The sequence below is a fragment of the Cervus elaphus genome, chromosome 1 (genome assembly GCF_910594005.1).
Source record: "Cervus elaphus chromosome 1, mCerEla1.1, whole genome shotgun sequence".
Classification (NCBI taxonomy): domain Eukaryota; kingdom Metazoa; phylum Chordata; class Mammalia; order Artiodactyla; family Cervidae; genus Cervus; species Cervus elaphus.
Genome location: NC_057815.1, coordinates 57,708,035 through 57,726,208, shown reverse-complemented (window position 1 = coordinate 57,726,208; position 18,174 = coordinate 57,708,035). Strand labels below are relative to the sequence as shown.

Here is an 18,174-nt window from a genome sequence, read left to right as displayed (position 1 = left end):
ATATGCAGGGTATATCATGCAAAATGCCAGGCTGGATACAGTGCAAGCTGGAATCAAGATTGCCACAAGAAATATCAATAGCCTCAGATACACAGATGACACCAGTCTTATGGCAGAAAGTGAAGAACTAAAGAGCCTCTTGATGAAGGTGAAAGAGGAGAGTGAAAAAGTTGGCTTAAGACTCAACACTCAAAAACTGAAGAGCATGGCATCCAGTCCCATCACTTCAGTTCCATCACTTCATGGCAAATAGTTGGGGAAACAATGGAAACAGTGACAGACTTTATTTTTTGTGGCCTCCAAAATCACTGTAGAAGGTGACTGTAGCCATAAAATTAAAAGATGCTTGCTCCTTGGAAGAAAAGTTATGACCAACCTAGACAGCATGTTAGAAAGCATAGATATTACTTTGCTGACAACGGTCCATCTAGTCAAAGCTATGGTTTTTCCAGTAGTCATGTATGGATGTGAGAGTTTGACTACACAGAAAGCTGAGCACTTAAGAACTGATGCCTTTGAACTGTGGTGTTGGAGAAGACTCTTGAGAGTCCCTTGGACTGCAAGAAGATCCAACTAGTCCATCCTAAGGAAATCAGTCTTGAATATTCATTGGAAGGATTGATGCTGAAGCTGAAACTCCAAATCTTTGGCCACCTGATGTGAAGAACTGACTCATTGTGAAAGATCCTGATTCTGGGAAAGATTGAAGACAGAAGAAGGGGACGACAAAAGATGAGATGGTTGGATGGCATCATTGACTCGATGGACATGAGTTTCAGCAAGCTCTGGGAGTTGGTGATGGGCAGGGAGGCCTGGCATGCTGCGGTCCATGGGGTCACACCAAGAGTCGGACACGACTGGGTGACTGAACTGAACTGAACTGATAAGAACACAGTGCTTGCCACTTGAACTAAGTATAATGTTAGTCATATCCCACTATTAAAAATAACAAAAGTGTGGGAGGTGTAGCAGTTTTATTTACGTAGTTTCCAAATATATTCTTTAAGACTATTATAACCTTAATGACATTACCAAGCATACACACACACATGCACACACACACATACACACTATAGTCCAATCTCAGTTATAAATACAGATCCAGAGGTTCTTTTGTTGTTGTTGTTTCTGAAAACAAGTTTTATTTAAATAAGGGTTTAAATACATTACATAACATTAAAACTGAAGAGGGGGGAAAAAAACCAAAAAACCAGTTTATTTCACAAGGCATTGGGCAGCTGTTGCTAGTAAGTTCCAAGCTCTACAGCTACGTGACTGATAACATTGGTTTGAAATTTGTTCCCTTGTCAAAAGTTTAACTGACAGAAGGTTGGCCTCACATTCTAGTTTGGACATCGATTAGCTAGAACATGTCTGCTCATGAAGACCTTGGTGGCAAGCCAGATGTCCTGTCACTTCACTGGAGGGTGGCTGCTCTAAGCTCTGACCATTCAGTGACGTTGGAGACATCAAGGAATCCTTTCCTGACCACCGAATGCACCCTCTAGCAGTACAGCTGCCTCACCCATCCTCCACTCTCCGCTTCATTGAGGACTGTTCAGGTGGTGACATTTTCTCAGGGCAGGAACTTTGCAGAGGGACTGCCGAGGAGCTTCTGGCCAGACATAGCCATCTGTGATCTTGGAGCTCTGGACTTGGCTGAAACATCACTGTTATTGCTTTGTTTCAGGCTGGACACTGCCAGGCGCCTACTGCTTGACCTCTGTTTAAATGAGGGACTTCAAGACTAGACAGCATTGCTCTTTTCAGTTTATTGCATGAAGGAGTTACACTAGTCCAAGTTAAAAGCAGACCCCAAATGGTTACATTATACAAGCTGTGAGGTTTTTAAACCTGTGACAAGGGACAGAAGGGAAATTCTACTCATTGCAAGGAAATCCTCACTTAAGCTTCAGTGAGCCAAAAGCACTTAAAACCCATGAACCTTCAGCTGGTCATCCTTAGCCAGTCCAATCTCTACCAGGAACTGGCATATGTTCTTGCGCTGATCACCCTGTAGCTAAATTACTTCTCCATATTCTGGATGCTCAATTACAGTACCATTGCAGGCAAATTTCTTTTTAAACGCCTTCACCAGTTTCTTTTTATCGTAATCATCAGCGATTCCTTGGACAGTAGTAAGGGTCTTCCTGCCGTTGAATTCTTATATGGATATAATCCTCAGTGCCAGCAGGAAGCAGATCATCACCCTTACTTGCATCAGCAAAGGGGTCGAAAGAGTGGAGGTTCTGGATAGCGGACATACGATACCATTCCTTTTCCTCGGTGGAAACGGCCTGCAGAAGGCGGCGGCGGGAGAAGGCGGGCAGAGGGTACGGAGCGTCGGGAAGCGAGGGGGCTCAAGGGGGAGGCTGCTGAGTCCTCGGCGGCGGCTCAGTGACTGGGGCAGATCCAGAGGTTCTAAATCCAATATGTGGCACTTGAATTCAACAGTGTATTAACACTCAACACCGTGATCACGTAAGGTTTGTTTCAGGGGGTTATGAGCAAGTATTCAGGTTAATATAATTAAAGCCAAAACCAAAACAGCAACATGTTAATTAAAACTGAAACACTGAAACAGTCCCAAAATGTAACAAACAATGCAATTAAAGAGAGGTTAGTGGTTCCCTAAAATGAAAAGAAAATATTAATATATTTCAATTTTTGTTTAAAAAATAGTTATTGTTTTAAAATATTAAGCATAAACAAGTAAGTAATTGGAGAAGGAAACAGCAACCCACTCCAATATCCTTGCTTGGAGAATCCCATGGACAGAGGAGCCTGGCAGGCTACAGTCCATGGGGTTGCAAGAGTTGTACACCTCTTAGCAACTAAACCACCAAACCACCACCAAGTAATAGGGCTTCTGTGGTGGCTCAGTGGTATAGAATCTGCCTGCCAATGAAGAAGATGAAGTTTCAATCCCTGGGTCTGGAAGATCCCCTGGAGAAGGAAATGGCAACCCACTCCAGTATTCTTTCCTGGGAAATCCCATGGACAGAGGAGCCTGGCGGGCTGTGGTCCATAGGGTCTCAAAAGTAGATCACAACTCAGCGACTAAACAACACCAACACCACAAAGTAAGTAATACGGCCTTCCACAGTCTCACTTCTTAGAACCACTATTAAAATTTTATGTATTTTCCTCCAGGGCTTTTTTCTTCAATCTTTAAAAAAATTATATTAATTAACACAGTATTGTAAAAATTAAAATATTCTAACAATGTGTGTGTATGTGTGTTAGTTGCTTAGTCATGTCCAACTCTTTGCAACCCCAAAGATTATAGCCCACCAGGCCCCTCCGTTCATGAGATTCTCCAGGCAAGAACACTGGAGCCGGTTGCCATTTCTTTCTCCAAAAGAAACTATAGAAAGAAAGAAAGTGATACACTGAGATAAAAAGTAAAACTTTCTCTTGCTCCCTCCTACTATTACTTCACACAAGTTACTTTTAACAAAAGTTCACCAACTGATATACATATTTCCTTTATATAAACTTCTGCTTTATATAAATATGTACTTGATATGCAAATCTAATTTTGTTAAATATATATCTAATATAATCTATAAATGTGCATATATACACATAATATATGTATATATACTTATATATATGCCTTGCTTTTTTCACTGAATTTTGAATCTGAATGGTTTATAAGGCTGAATTAGAGAAGCCCAACTAAATATACAAAGCCAGGAAATTCCTTGGTGGTCCAGTAATTACGACTCTGAAATTCCATTGCAGAGGCCCAGGTTTGGTCCATGGCCCAGAAACTAAGATCCCACAAGCTGTTTGGCACAGACAAAATATGTTTATAAATAAATACATATATATATATATGAAATCAGTTAGATCTCTACAGTTCTTTCCCACAGAGGAAGAGCTTACCTAGAAGACTTACTGCAGAGATACAAGAGAACATGCTTGGATCTAAGAAGGAACAAATAAAAGATTAATACAGTCTTCTCTAATCTCACCAATCAGATAAGTCATACAGACTCTCAAACTTCCATGTGTCATTAGGAGAGAGAGGGAAATGTGCAAACCATTTTCCCAACATTCATTCTTATAGGATAAATATTCTTATTTCTTGGGCCAAGACCAGAAGGTGGGAAGGACTAAATGATTCCAATTACACAGAACACAGGCTATAACATGGAAATACCACAACTTATTTAATCATTTGCCTATGAATAAATTTTATTACTGCAAATATTGCTGCAGTAAACAGTTGGATAATGAATGTTCTGGAATAAGATTCCTAAAAGTAGAATTGCTAAGTCACAGTGCATATACACTTTTATTTTTATGTATTGCTTCACATTTTAATTTGAAAACTAAACCAAACACATGGTGTCAAGAGTTGCAGAAGCACAGCAGCAGGGTAGGAAGCAGAAAAGCAATAATCTCCTTCAATAATTTTACTGGCCACCACAAAACTCTAACATTTGTTACATCATTATTTTCTTGATTTATCCAAAAATGACCCTGTTTACTGTCTCCTCACTATGAATAAGTGGAGATGATGTATCATATTCCACAGTGAGAAAGTATAGTATTACAATATATAATTCTCATTTATTTAATTTAGATATTTAAATAATTTTAATAAAATTACAATAAATGACCTTACATAACTGGATCTTCATATACAAAAGAATGAACTAGAACATCTACCTCATACCATGTGCAAATATTAACTTGAATGAGACAAATACCTAAATGCAAGAGCTAAAACTACAAAACCTTAGTAAAAAACGTAAGTATAAGTCTTTGCAACCTTGGATTAGGCAACAATTTCTAAGATATGACACCTACAGCACAAGCAACCAGAAATAAATGAATAAATAAATAATAAATACAGCTTCATCGAAACTAAAAACCTTTGTATATTAAGGGATACTATCAATAAAATGAAAACACAACCAAAGAATGGAAGAAAATACATGCAAACCATATATCATATGAAGAAGGTCTTATATCCAGAAAATACAAGAAAACCTTACAACTGAACAATAAATATGAGCAGCAATTTTTAAAATAAGCAAAGTTTTTGAATAGATATTTTCCTGATTAAAAAAATATGCCAACGGTCAATTAGTGTATGAAAAAATGCTTAGTATCATTAGCCATTAATGAAATGCAAATAAAAACTACCACAAGAGGAATTCTACTTCCCATATGGCAGCATGAGGAGCTCCAAAGGCCCATGCCCCAGTAAAACTGGTGAAACAACATATTTTGAAAAAATGTTTTCAAGTCTCTGAAACTGGCTCTAAAGGCATAGAAAATGAAGAAAACGTTATTCAATATTTCAATGTATTTAGGTAGGAAACCTTTTTCTAAGATGACAGAGACTAGAATTCATAAAGGAAAATGATGACATATTTGAATCACATGTGTTTTACAAATACTTAACATAATCTAAAGATATTATAAGGCAACCAGTTGTGAAAAATATTTGAATTCTATGCAATCAATTTGATATTCAGATTGTATAAAAAGTACTCACAAGTCAATAAAATAATGAGTCTCTAATTTATCACATTGGAGAAAGAAATGCAACCCACTCTTGTATTCTTGCCTGGAAAATTCTGTGGACAGAGGAGCCTGGCGGGCTCCATGGGGTCACAAAGGCTCGGACACAACTGAACACGCACGCCCAGCACACATGTCACTGGAATCAAGCAGCATATGATCTCGTGTGAATAGTTTCTTTCCCTGAGCATTACATCTTCAAGGCTCATCTGTGCTGTTGCATGTATCAGTGTTCCATTCCTCTTGTTTGAGAGGGTCTCCAATTTACTGTATATTTTATATATAACATATATATACAGACAAATTATATAATATAAATATATAAAAATACTCAATTACTAGGTGAAACTTATAAATCCTTTGGAGTAGGACAATACTTTCTAAGCATGTTATTAAAGGCAGGATCATGAAGGTAAAAATGACAGATTTAATAACATAATTTAAAATGCTCTATATGCTATAAAATAGCCAAATTCAAAATAAAATGAAAGTTTAAAAATATGCTTGTTAAGAAATGAAGGGTAAATGTTCTTAGTATACAAATACATGAAGTTCACATAAATTAAAGTTTTAACTATGATTTTATGTCTATTGGCTCATGTCTTTCACATCCACAATTGCCATCACAGAACAGCAGTACTGGGTTGATTCTCTTGCTCAGGTACTATGATTTCTAATACATTATATTCATCTCAATTCCCAAGAAGAGCTGTGCCAAAGAATGTTGAAACCACCGGACAATAGAACTCATCTCCCATGCTTGTAAATTTATGCTCAAAATCCTTCAAGCTAGGCTTCAGTATTATGTGCACTGAGAACTTCCAGATGTCCAAGCTGGGTTTAGAAAAGGCAGAGGAACTAGAGATCAAATTGCCAGTATTCACTGGATCATAGAGAAAACAAGGGAATTCCAGAAAAACATCTACCTCTGTTTCATTGACTACACTAAAGCCTTTGCCTTTGTGGGTCATAACAAACTGTGGAAAACTCTTAAAGAGATGGGAATAACAGACCATCTTACCTGTCTTCTGAGAAACCTGTAGGCTAGTCAAGAAGCAACAGTTAGAACCTTGTATGGAAGCAACAGTTAGAAACTGACTGGTTTGGGATTGAGAAAGAAAGTAGTATGACTGTTTATTTAACTTTTATAGAGTACATCATGAGAAATGCCAGGCTGGATGAGTTACAAGCTGGAATCAAGATTGCCAGAAGAAATATCAACAACCTCAGACATGCAGATGATACCACTCTAATGGCAGAAAGTGAAGAGGAACTAAAGAACCTCTTGATGAAGGTGAAGGAGGAGAGTGAAAAAGCCAGCTTAAAACTAAATATTAAAAAAACTTCCATGATCTTAGTCCTATATCACTTCACAGCAAATAGAAGGGGAAAAGGTGGAAGCAGTCACAGATTTACTCTTCTTAAGCTCTAAAATCATTGTGGATGGTGACTGCAGCCATGAAATTAGAAGACTATTGCTTCTTGGCAGGAAAGCTATGACAAATCTAGACAGTGTGTTAAAATGCAAAGACATCACTTTGCTGACAAAGATCTATATAGTCAAGGCTATGGTCTTTCCAGTAGTCATGTACAACTTTGAGAGCTGGACCATAAAGAAGACAAAGCACCCAAGAATTGATGCTTTCAAACTGTGGTGCTGGAGAAGACTCTTGAGAGACCCTTGGTCAGCTGGAAAATCAAACCAATCTTAAAAGAAACCAACCCTGAATACTCATTGGAAGGACTGACACTGAAGCTGAAACTCCAATACTTTGGCCACCTGATGGGAAGAGCCGACTCATTGGAAAAGACCCTGATGCTGGGAAAGATTGAAGGCAGGAGGAGAAAGGGATGACAGAGGATGAGATGGTTGGATGGCATCAACAATGCAATGGACATAAACTTGGGCAAACTCCAGGAGATGGTGAGGGACAGGGAAGCCTGGCATGCTGCAGTCCATGGGGTTGCGAAGAGGCGGACACAACTTGGCAACTGAACATCAACAGCAATATTATGCAAAACATATCCTGCACCCTGGTCCCAACTCACTGAAATAAATATCAGTGTATGTACTTGATATTCTCTTTAAGACCTCCCAGCAATCTATTCTTGCCCTTCTCTACTTTACTCCGTGTCCCAGTGGGCTGTGGACACACACACACTGCATCATTTAGGCTTCTAGATGTCTACTTCTGGTTGGATCCAGCTGATCTAAGGCACCAGCAGAAGATAAGAGGGTGGGGGAGAGAGGCCAGGGTAGGTGTGTCTGACTTCCCCCCTGCCCTAGTACTATGGTTCTGACAGTGCCTGGTCTCTCTACAACTGGTGCTCCTGTCAGGCAACCCTCTGCCACGGCTCTACAGCTCCAGCCTCCACTGGTCTCTGGTCTCATTCCTTTTTACCATTTCTTGTCTATCAGTGTTAATAGCTTTCTTTTTAGTAAATGCCTTTTCTAGTCTCTGAGTCACAACATTCTTTGAGGGTCCCCTTAACTTCCCCTTTACCTTGGTAAACAGTCCCTTCATTCAATGCTCTTCAAAATCCCCATGAACGTGCCTTCTATTTCCTGCAATCCCTGGCTAAGAGAGGAGAGGAATCCAAGGGCATTGAAAAGTGGCAAGTGTTGGTTCACTAGATGTCATTTGTGATGGTGAAGAGACGCAAAAGAAAGGGGCCCATCACAGATTGGTAGGTGACAGTTTTAACAAGCAAGGGAAAGTACATAGGAGGTTTGTCTAGGGCCACTGACACTGCAATCTTAAAAGAGCCTTTAGTTGGGTTCATTCACATGTACCATCTGGATATTCTCAACAAGGCATGCTCTCTCACAGCTATGTCTTTGAAACTGGCTCCTACTGTGGAAACAGTGGGCAGAATGTACATTCCAAGGACAGAGGAGGGGATGAAAGTGAAAGTGTTAGTGGCTCAGTCATGTCCGACTCTTTGCAACCCCATGGACGGTAGCCCACCAGGCTCCTCTGTCCATGGAATTCTTCAGGCAAGAATCCTGGAGTGGGTTGCCATTCCCCAGGAAGTCTCTAAGGGACTTCCTGACCCAGGGATCGAACCCGGTCTCCCACATTGCAGGCAGATTCTTTACTGTCTTAGCCACCAGGGGAGGGGATGAGGAACTTTCAATTGCCAAGGTCCAGGTCTCTAGTCCAGGGTCAACTGGTGGTCATATTCCTTTTGATGACCTCCTCCAACGTGGAGGGGCTGTAATCTTCTCTGAGTTGGTTTGATAAGAAATTCTCCCTGATCAGAATAATCTTTGTTAGAGGTTACCTATCTCCCCAATCATGTCATCTTTAAACGAACTCCTAGGAAGTGAGTTATTGAGCTCTGGCTGTATCTGGATAACACAAAATTGGTTCAAATTCTCCATGATGCCAGAGCACTAGAAGCAGCCAGAGTGAGGGTCTGGGTAGGGGTGCTTCCTTTTGTAACCCAGATCTCAGCTGGACTTCTCTTACTCCTTGAGACCTAGAAAAGTCTCTGAAATTTTAGCCATCATCAAACTTATGAGACTGAATACTGAAAAGAAGCATCAAATTATCATTATTTGCAATGATGCCTATGAAGCCCAAGAAAATCAACTTAAAAAAAAACTATTAGAATCAGTTTTTCTGTAAACTGGCTGGTTTCCATAATGGTCATAAATCATGTATTATTCTTGGTTGTTCCTTCCTCCTAATATCCCATGACCTGTCAAATAGTATCAATACCAAGCTTTAGCAATTCTAGCCAACATTTCTAGACTCTCTCCACCCGACTCCATTTTTGTTTTGAACTGCCCAGACTATTCAGGTTCCAGCAACAATCAAGGTCCATTTGCAACAGCAGCAATCCCTGATGAGGCACTGGAGTTAACAAGATGATCAGAGAAGCTGTCAAGGTCAACAGCAGGACAAAAGCATCTGAGCTTCTGCTGGGCCAGCAGAGGACAGCAAGCAAATGATCAAGTAGTCATTTGGACACTGTGACTTGGGGACATTATGATGAAGCAGGAAACACCACCAGATGTATTTGTGAATGCATGTGTATGAGTGTCTGTGCTTAACTTAAGATCCCAGTGGGAAAACACATGCTCTTCAAATGCCTATAACACACGTGCATTTATTATATATTGATATAATGTGATATATATATGATCATATATTAGGCTTTAGTTGATCATATATCATATATACAAAGATATCAATAAAGCTCAAAAAAACAGAAATCATAGAGTAGAGCATTTCACCAAAATAAAACTAAAAATTGATAACAAAGAAAAACAAAGGTTTTAAGCACATGGAAATAAACACAACTCATAAATGACTTGAGTTTTAAAAATAACCTCTATTTTATAGAATAATTAGAAATAAGTCATCATCATCAAATGAAAGCATTGCAGGTAACTATTTATTCGATGTGGTGAGCTGAAAAAAAATTGTAGCCTTAACACTAATAATTTTAAAATAAGAATGATACAAAATAAAACATTCAACCAAAAGGCCTAGAAGATACTAACAATAATATAGCAAAAACAGTAAGTACACTAAAGCATACAGAGATATGAATTATAGAAAATTAGTATAGTTAAAGGGGGGAAAATCTACTTCTTTGAAATGATCAATAATGGGCACCTCCTGGGCAACTCTGCCCAAGTGATAATTTTAGAAAAAGAAAAGAAAAGAGATGTAGAAAGACAGAGGAGAAAGCACAAACACAATTAGAAGGCGGGAAAGATACATAAGCAGAGACAAAAATAAATCACTAGGTTCAGTATGATACCATATGTACTATTTTGTAATTTTTTTAAGAAGGGGGTTATTTTCCATATTGTTCTAGAGTAGTAGTTTCCAGTCTTTTTCACATCGGAGAATATTTTTTAAATTAACATGTTAATAACATAATGATGTAAAATATTTCACTCTTGCCAGGAGGCACTAGGCATCAAACTCTGAATTTCCCATCATACCTGTAACCCATTTATGGTATACTGGTTGGTACCTGTGTTCCTGAAGTCCCAGTTAAGGCAGTGTTCCAAGACCAAGAGCCAGGTGAGACAATGAGGAAGGAAATCCAAAAGGAGTAGACAAATGATTAAAATTATCATTTCTGTGGATAGAGTTATCTAATTATATATGATGAAGGGGAAAATGGGGAACACCCCAAGATAAAACCATAAGCAGAAGAGTTAAAAAGTGATTCAGTGGAACTCTAAGTAATTTGGGATCAGTGAGTGATTAATGATTATCAGAATTATTAATAGGGAAATCTCAAAGTTGGCCAGCCCCTTTTCATCTGCTTATGCTGAGCAGTAGGCTACAATCTCAAGGCTAGAGCAGGGAGTGTTAACACTGGGGATAGGGATTTATGACAGTTTTCCAGGTAGCTTAGAAAAACCAAGATGGATGTATTGCACCAACAATCCAAAAATTTATAAACCATTGACATACTCCACATGGCAACATGTTCTACTCCTTCAAACAGTAAAAAGAATCTCATCAGAAACTATATCATGGATAAGTAAACAGAGATTTTAAACCCAAAAGTGAGCTGACAATCAAGAACCACCAAGCATTAAGGAAAAACCTATGGTCTGAAAAAGAGGAACACAATTTCACAAATAGAAAAGAGAATGCCTAATAAAAATATCCAAAATTATGTTAAAATTACTTCAATTAGTAAATCAAACATTTTACAAAATGATGCTTCCATTAAACATGAAATACTTTGGATTATGATCACTGAAAAACAAATAGTTGAATCCATAGATAAGAAATAGAATGAGCTGACTAAGAGAAAGAAAATGTTTGAAGAAGGGGTTGGAGGGACTTCAAAAGAAAATTGAGTCATTCTCTCTACGGTTAGGATTTGGCACTTCTACTGCAGGTGCATGGTTCCATCCTTGGTAGGGCAACTAAGGTCTCTCATGCATGCATGCTAAGTCACTTCAGTCATTTCCAAATCTTTGTGACCCTATGGACTGTAGCCTGCCAGGCTCCATCTGTCCATGGGATACTCTAGACAAGAATACTGGAGTGGGTTGCCAGGGACCCACATGCCGCTTGGCCAAGGAAAAGTAAAATAATAAAGAGAAAAATGTTTGGAAAACATTAGAGAAAAGTTGACATATGAAAGATACATCCAGAAACTCAACTCCTATTTAAGAGGAGTTCCAAAAGGAGCAAGAAAAGAAAGTGGAACAGGGACAATAGTCCAAGATAACCTTTAAGAAAATTTCACACAGCTGAAGGAACAAGTCTTCGAGTTCAAAAGTCCTACTGAATGATAAGAGTGATGAATCTGGTAGAAGCCCAAATCCAGATATCATTGAAGGAGAAGGATAGGGTACATGGAGATATTGATTACTTTTATACATCAATCTAAAATATAAGCTAAAGTTTTTAAGAGTTTAACTCATTTGAAAATTTAGTTCATGATTGACATGTACATATTGCTTTATAGATAACCGGCAAGGACCTGTTGTATAGCACAGGGAACTATGCTCAATATTCTATAATAACCTAAATGGAAAAAGAATTTGAAAAAGAATAGACACATGTATACCTGCATGCTAAGTCACTTCAGTCGTGTTCAACTGTGTGTCCTTAGGGACTGTAGCCCGCCAGGCTCCTCCGTCAATGGGAGTCTCCAGGCAAGAATACTGGAGTGGGTTGCCATGACCTCCTCCAGGGGATCTTCCCGAAGCAGGGATCGAACCCATGTCTCTTATGTTTCCTGCACTGGCCAGCAGGTTCTTTATCACTACCACCACCTGGGAAGCCCAGATACATGTGCGTGTATAAATATATGTATGTAAACTGAATCACTTTGTTGTACACTTGAAATTAACACACATTATTAATTCAACTATACTTAATATAAAATAAAAAATTTTAAATTTAACTCATCCATTTAAATTGGAATGTAAATTGCTACTATTCTCGAATACATTTTAGCATTACCTAGAAAATTTTTTTAAATATGCATAATCTAACTATACTGCCTTCAACAATCACCTTATTCTGTTTCCATTCTGATTTCATAGCACTTTTTTCTTAATTCTAGAGTAATCTTCAAGGACAGATCATTTCCCCCCCACCTAGAAATATTACTTCATTTCATGAAGGAGTATTTTAGAAGATATCTTCAGCTCCCCTTCCACCCCTTCACTCCCCTTTACCAAGCCATCACTCTTGGTCGTGCCATTTGCAGCCTAATACCTCCCCATCTGTCTACTCTTCCTGTCCCTTTAACTGCCACCCAGTGCACATACCTCATGTACACAGCGTCAGTAGTCAACTAATTAGAATCTCTGCATCCACACTCATTTCCTTCTAATTCATTCTCTATGCCCCAGCTTCACAAAGATCTTTTCAAAACACAAATCTGTTCAAGTCTGCCCTGGGCTTAAAAGTTTTCAAAGGGATATACAAGAGATTTCAATTGTTATTGAATTCATGTGATTTAGAAGCATGATTCAATTACAGTGTTTCAACTGGAAGTGTTAACATGAATATTCTTTACATGCTTCTTTATACTCTGTATGTGAAATATTTCTCACACAAGAAAAACAGCCAAAAAAATTTTAAAAACAAAACCTCAAGATAAAATACAGCAATGGAGCCTTTTAATAGCTTCCTTAACAGGCATTAAGATCCTACATCCCTAATCCCTGTTACCTCTCAGTCATATATCACACACTGAATTCTGGATTCTTAGCCTGGGATTTGCTTCTTGCTGCCATAGAATCTCTGTTGTTTCTGCCCATCACACAGTCTCTACCACCTACCTTCCATAAACTCCCTGGTTTAAAAAAAAAAAAAAAACTCCCTGGTTAATTCCTACTCAAACTTTAGATTTTAATGTAAATTTCACTTTCTTGGAGCTGTCTTTCTTGATTTCTCCAGCCTAAGTCAAGTTCATGTATGCATGTATATTATATATATATGTAATTCATTTGCATTATATATTCCTTTAAATATATATCTTCATTTGTAATGATATGCTGATTTGTATATTGTTTGATTTCTGTCTTTTGCTTTTACCATAGCTCCATGTGAGTAGGAACAGCGTTTGTCTGGTCTCCCTATTTCAGGGTCTGGCATGGAAAGATTCCTCAGTAAACACTAGCTGAATGAAGAAGTAAGTGGGACAGGAGGAGTGTAGGCTATGGCCAAAAACTTGGGACTTGGTTAAAGGGAAAGATGCTCTATTACCACTCCTGCTGCTTAGTTTTGGATGATGTGGGTAAGCTCCCCACAACTAGGTGTCCTCGGGTAAAAGGAAGGTCATACCTGAGCCCAAGCTATAAGACTCTAAAGAATATTAACTGAACAAATACAAAGCACTCACACAGTGCCCAGCCCATAGCAGGCACTCAAAGTATTATTTATTTTAATACCTTATTTTTCTTCTTCAATGTTGCAAAATTTTCCTGCTGAAATGTTCTCCCTGACTACTGCTCTTCTGAATACAATTTGATAATCCCTTAGGTGCTTAGCATTTCAAGTCATCTATCAAGCATGTGAATGACAGGAAGAGCTAAGAGGACAGCACCACCATTGTGTCCCAGAGCTGCCACTCTCTGTAAGGGGCTGGGCTTAGCTGGTGCAGAGCTCTCGGAGTGGCAGGATGTGTCATTGAGCTGGAGACCTTTTGCTCTACCTTTTGATCATTCCTTTCACTTCTGTTGAGTTCTCAGCATTTTTTTTTCCCCAAGGTAAATAAAGCTGTGTTCTGCTTATAGATTTTGATTTTACCTTAAATTCATGTGCTTGTATTAGGCAAGTCTTAAAAGCCTCAGAGTGTTAGCTAGGGAAAAATCCTATTGCTTTTTACTCGGAGGTGAGACTGATCAAGTTGTCAGAAATTCACAAATGACTAAGATTGTCTGAAGTTGGACCAACTTCTCCAAGTTTGACAACCTGTGTTACTCTTAAATTAAGTCTGCGATGGCCACAGGGGGTCAGTGAAGGGGAACACTGGATTTAAAGTAGACTTTAATTACAGCTCATACCCCTGCTCTAGACCAGTTAACCCCAGGGAGGGGCTTCAAAGTCTGCTTTCATTAGAAACTCAGGAGTCCTTTTAACCTAATTGCTCCCTCATCACTACTTAAAACCGACACCTAAACCCTTAAGAATAAACTCTTAGTCCCTGACTCCTGACACTGTTCGCCCTTGGTAAGTGCTCCCCAGAGGACCTGAACACTTACTAATTTCAGTAAACGTTTTCATGATCTTGACTGTAGAGTTAATGCTAACAAGTTCCAAAGGAACCAATTTCCTGATTGAAGAAACTTCTTTACCAAGTTCCCTAATTACTCCCAGATAGTCATTGCCCTGTGAAATGCAGTGGGCCAAGGGAGGTCGTTAATGGGCCACAGGTGGCAGTTATAGTTGAGTTACCAAGGAAACAGATCAACTGTACAGAGAGGCATGTTTGACGTGGAGAGACCAGGGACCTGTAAACGCATGGATTTCTGCTTCCTCTCATTTTCTTTTAGCAAGAGGGGAGTGGTGTCTGTAGTCAGCATATACACCCTCCTCTTAAAATCACTGGAAAACAGTCTATAGTGAATTCGCTAAACCACTATTCTCAAACTTTTTCAGTCTCAGGACCCCTTTGCACTCTGACAATTCACAGAGAACCTCAAAGAGCTTTTCCGTATACATACAGATTATAGTAATTGATATTTACTGTACTGAAAATTAAAACTATTTTAAAATATTAATTTGTTTTAAAATGACAATAATAACCCACTACAACATGTTAACAGAAATAACATATTTGATAGAAAATAATTATATTTTCAAAAAATATATAGATTTTTGCAAATTTCTTTAATGCCTGGCTTAATAGAATACAGCTGAATTCTCAGACAATTCTGCATTCAATTCTGCAGTTGACTTCTGTACTCAATCTGTTTTGAGATATAATGTATGATAAACTGCAGCATGTAGCTTCTGAAAAACACTACAATTCGAGAGAAAGAGATAAATAACACTTTAACGCTACTATGAAAATAATTTTTGATCTCACAGGACTCTTAAAAAGGTCTCAGGGTCTTTTTAAAGTCCCCAAAGCAACTTTAAGAACCTCTACTCTAAACAAAATCACAGTTAAAAAATGGTCATTGAATATCTTTATATCGGAATATAAAGCAAAACAATTAACCAAGAAAAAAGCTGCAGTTATTAATTGAAAGTATCTGTGCCCCATTCTTGATATTTACTGCTTTAGGCCATCCTAACCTATAAGGAGGTCCATCTTCATGCCATTGTTCAGTCGCTCAGTCGTGTCCGACTCTTTGCAACCCCATGGACTGCAGGTCGCCAGGCTTCCCAGACCTTCACCATCTCTCAGAGCTTGCTCCAACTCGTGTCCATTGAGTTGGTGATGCCATCCAATCATATCATCCTCTGTCATTCCCTGCTGCTCCTGCCTTCTACCTTTTCCAACGTCAGGGTCTTTTCCTATGAGTCAGCTCTTCGCATCAGGTGGCCAAAGTATTGGAGCTTCAGCTTCAGCATCAGTCCTTCCAGTGAATATTCAGGGTTGACTTCCTTTAGGAATGACTGGTTTGATCTCCCTGCTGTCCAAGGGACTCTCAATAGTCTTCTCCAACTCCACAATTTGAAAGCATCAGTTCTTCAGTGCTCAGCCTTCTTTATGGTCCAACTCTCATATCCATACATGACTACTGTAAAAACTATAGATTTGACTAGACAGACCTTTGTAGGCAAAGTAATGTCTCTGCTTGTTAATACACTGTCTAGATTTGTCATAGCTTTTCTTCCAGGGAGCAAGTGTCTTTTAATTTCATGGCTACAGTCACCGTCTGTGGTAATTTTAAGCCCTAGAAAATAAAGTCTTTGACTGTTTCCATTGTTTCCCCATCTATTTGCCCTGAAGTGATGGGACTGGATGCTTAAAAATGACACATAGGATGACCCTGTTTCTGGACGATAATGAGAAAAGCAGAGAAATTGCCCTAACACCAAAAGCCAAATTTGCTATCATTTTATTTTGAAACGTGACTTGATAATCTGTAAATTGTCAAATATCATTAAGTTCAAAAAGTTTATTAACAAAGGCCACCATGTTAGGAAACATGGGTTCAATTCCTGGGTCAGGAAGATCCCCTGGAGAAGGAAATGGCAACCCACTCCAGTATTCTTGCCTGGAGAATCCTATGGACAGAGGAACCTGGCAGGTTACAGTCTATGGGGTCGCAAGAGTTGGACACGACTGGGTGACTAAGCACAATGTTAGGGGAAAAGGCACATAATACTTGGAAACAGTAATAACAAAGATGGAAAGAATTTGTATAGGCAGTGAAAGCCTGAATTTCCCCTCTTAACACCTAGTTAAGAAGTCAAAGAAAGGGGGAACAAGAACTTTCTAAGAAGAAATGCCTTTTTTAGTTCCCCAAAGAAACTGTGTCTTACACTCAAATGATTCATGTTGATGGGATCATTTGATCCCAGAAGAGCTACATGAGGATACACGATGATCTGGGGTGGTGTTTCTGTCCCGCAAGGATAGCTGGTGTTGATCTGCCCACAGTCTCTGCTCGGGATCTATTTCAAGTTGGTAGTTTTATCAGATGCGGCTGCCTCCAGGAGGGTCCTCCAGCTTGGGATGTACAGTGGCAACAACAGCTCAGTGCCACAAGAGAAATGTTTGGGGCCCATAAACCGATTTGAGCGTATTTCCGGGTCCTGTGTTTCTGTCATGCAAGATACAGTAAAACAAACACAGGGGCCAAAAGCATGAACTCTGAAGTCCAAGAAACCTGCGTTCTAATCCCATCCAGCCACCAAATAATTTTGAATACTTGGACAAATTATTTAGTATCTCCCAACTCCTCTATTAAATGGTATTATTGTGAAGAATAAAATGAACTCATCCATATAGGGAACTTAGCTAGGCATATACAAGATTCCAGTGAATGCTAGATATTTTTAAAAAGTAAATTTCATTCTGTTTTTCTTCTAGGTAACATCCTTCAGTGACTACCACGTAAACCTTCAAAATTTGAGTTCAAACTCCTTCAATTAGTTCATAACATCATTTGCAGTCTGGCTTCATTTCCTGCCACTCCTCAGGTATTCTACACAGCTGTCACACAATTCTGCTTGCGACCTTATATATAAATCATGCTTTTCAGACACTGGTATTTCTCCAAATATAGGGTTCTCTTTTCTGTTTTTACCATATAGCTAACAATAGTCTTAGAAATTATGATCACAATGAGAGAGTCAATTTGTAGTCAGGTTGATAAGAAGTCCGGGGGTCCCCAAGGAGAGAGGGGTCTGGAATTCTCAAGGAGGAGGAAAGAACAAAGTTTTTTAGTCTATATTCCTTCAGTTCAGTTCAGTTCAGCCGCTCAGTCATTTCCAACTCTTTCTGACTCCATGAACCGCAGCACGCCAGGCCTCCCTGTCCATCACAAACTCCCGGAGTTTACTCAAACTCATGTCCATCGAGTTGGTGATGCCATCCAGCCATCTCATCCTCTGTCGTCCCCTTCTCCTCCTGCTCCCAGTCCCTCCCAGCTTCAGGGTCTTTCCCAATGAGTCAACTCTTCACATGAGGTGGCCAAAGTATTGGAGTTTCAACTTCTACATCAGTCCT

At 39.0% G+C, this 18,174-nt stretch overlaps 1 pseudogene; it reads right to left on the bottom strand.

Moving 5' to 3' along the window:
- Nucleotides 1–1,759: 1,759 nt before the first annotated feature.
- LOC122692413 lies at nt 1,760–17,326 on the bottom strand (annotated as a pseudogene).
- Nucleotides 17,327–18,174: the final 848 nt, after the last annotated feature.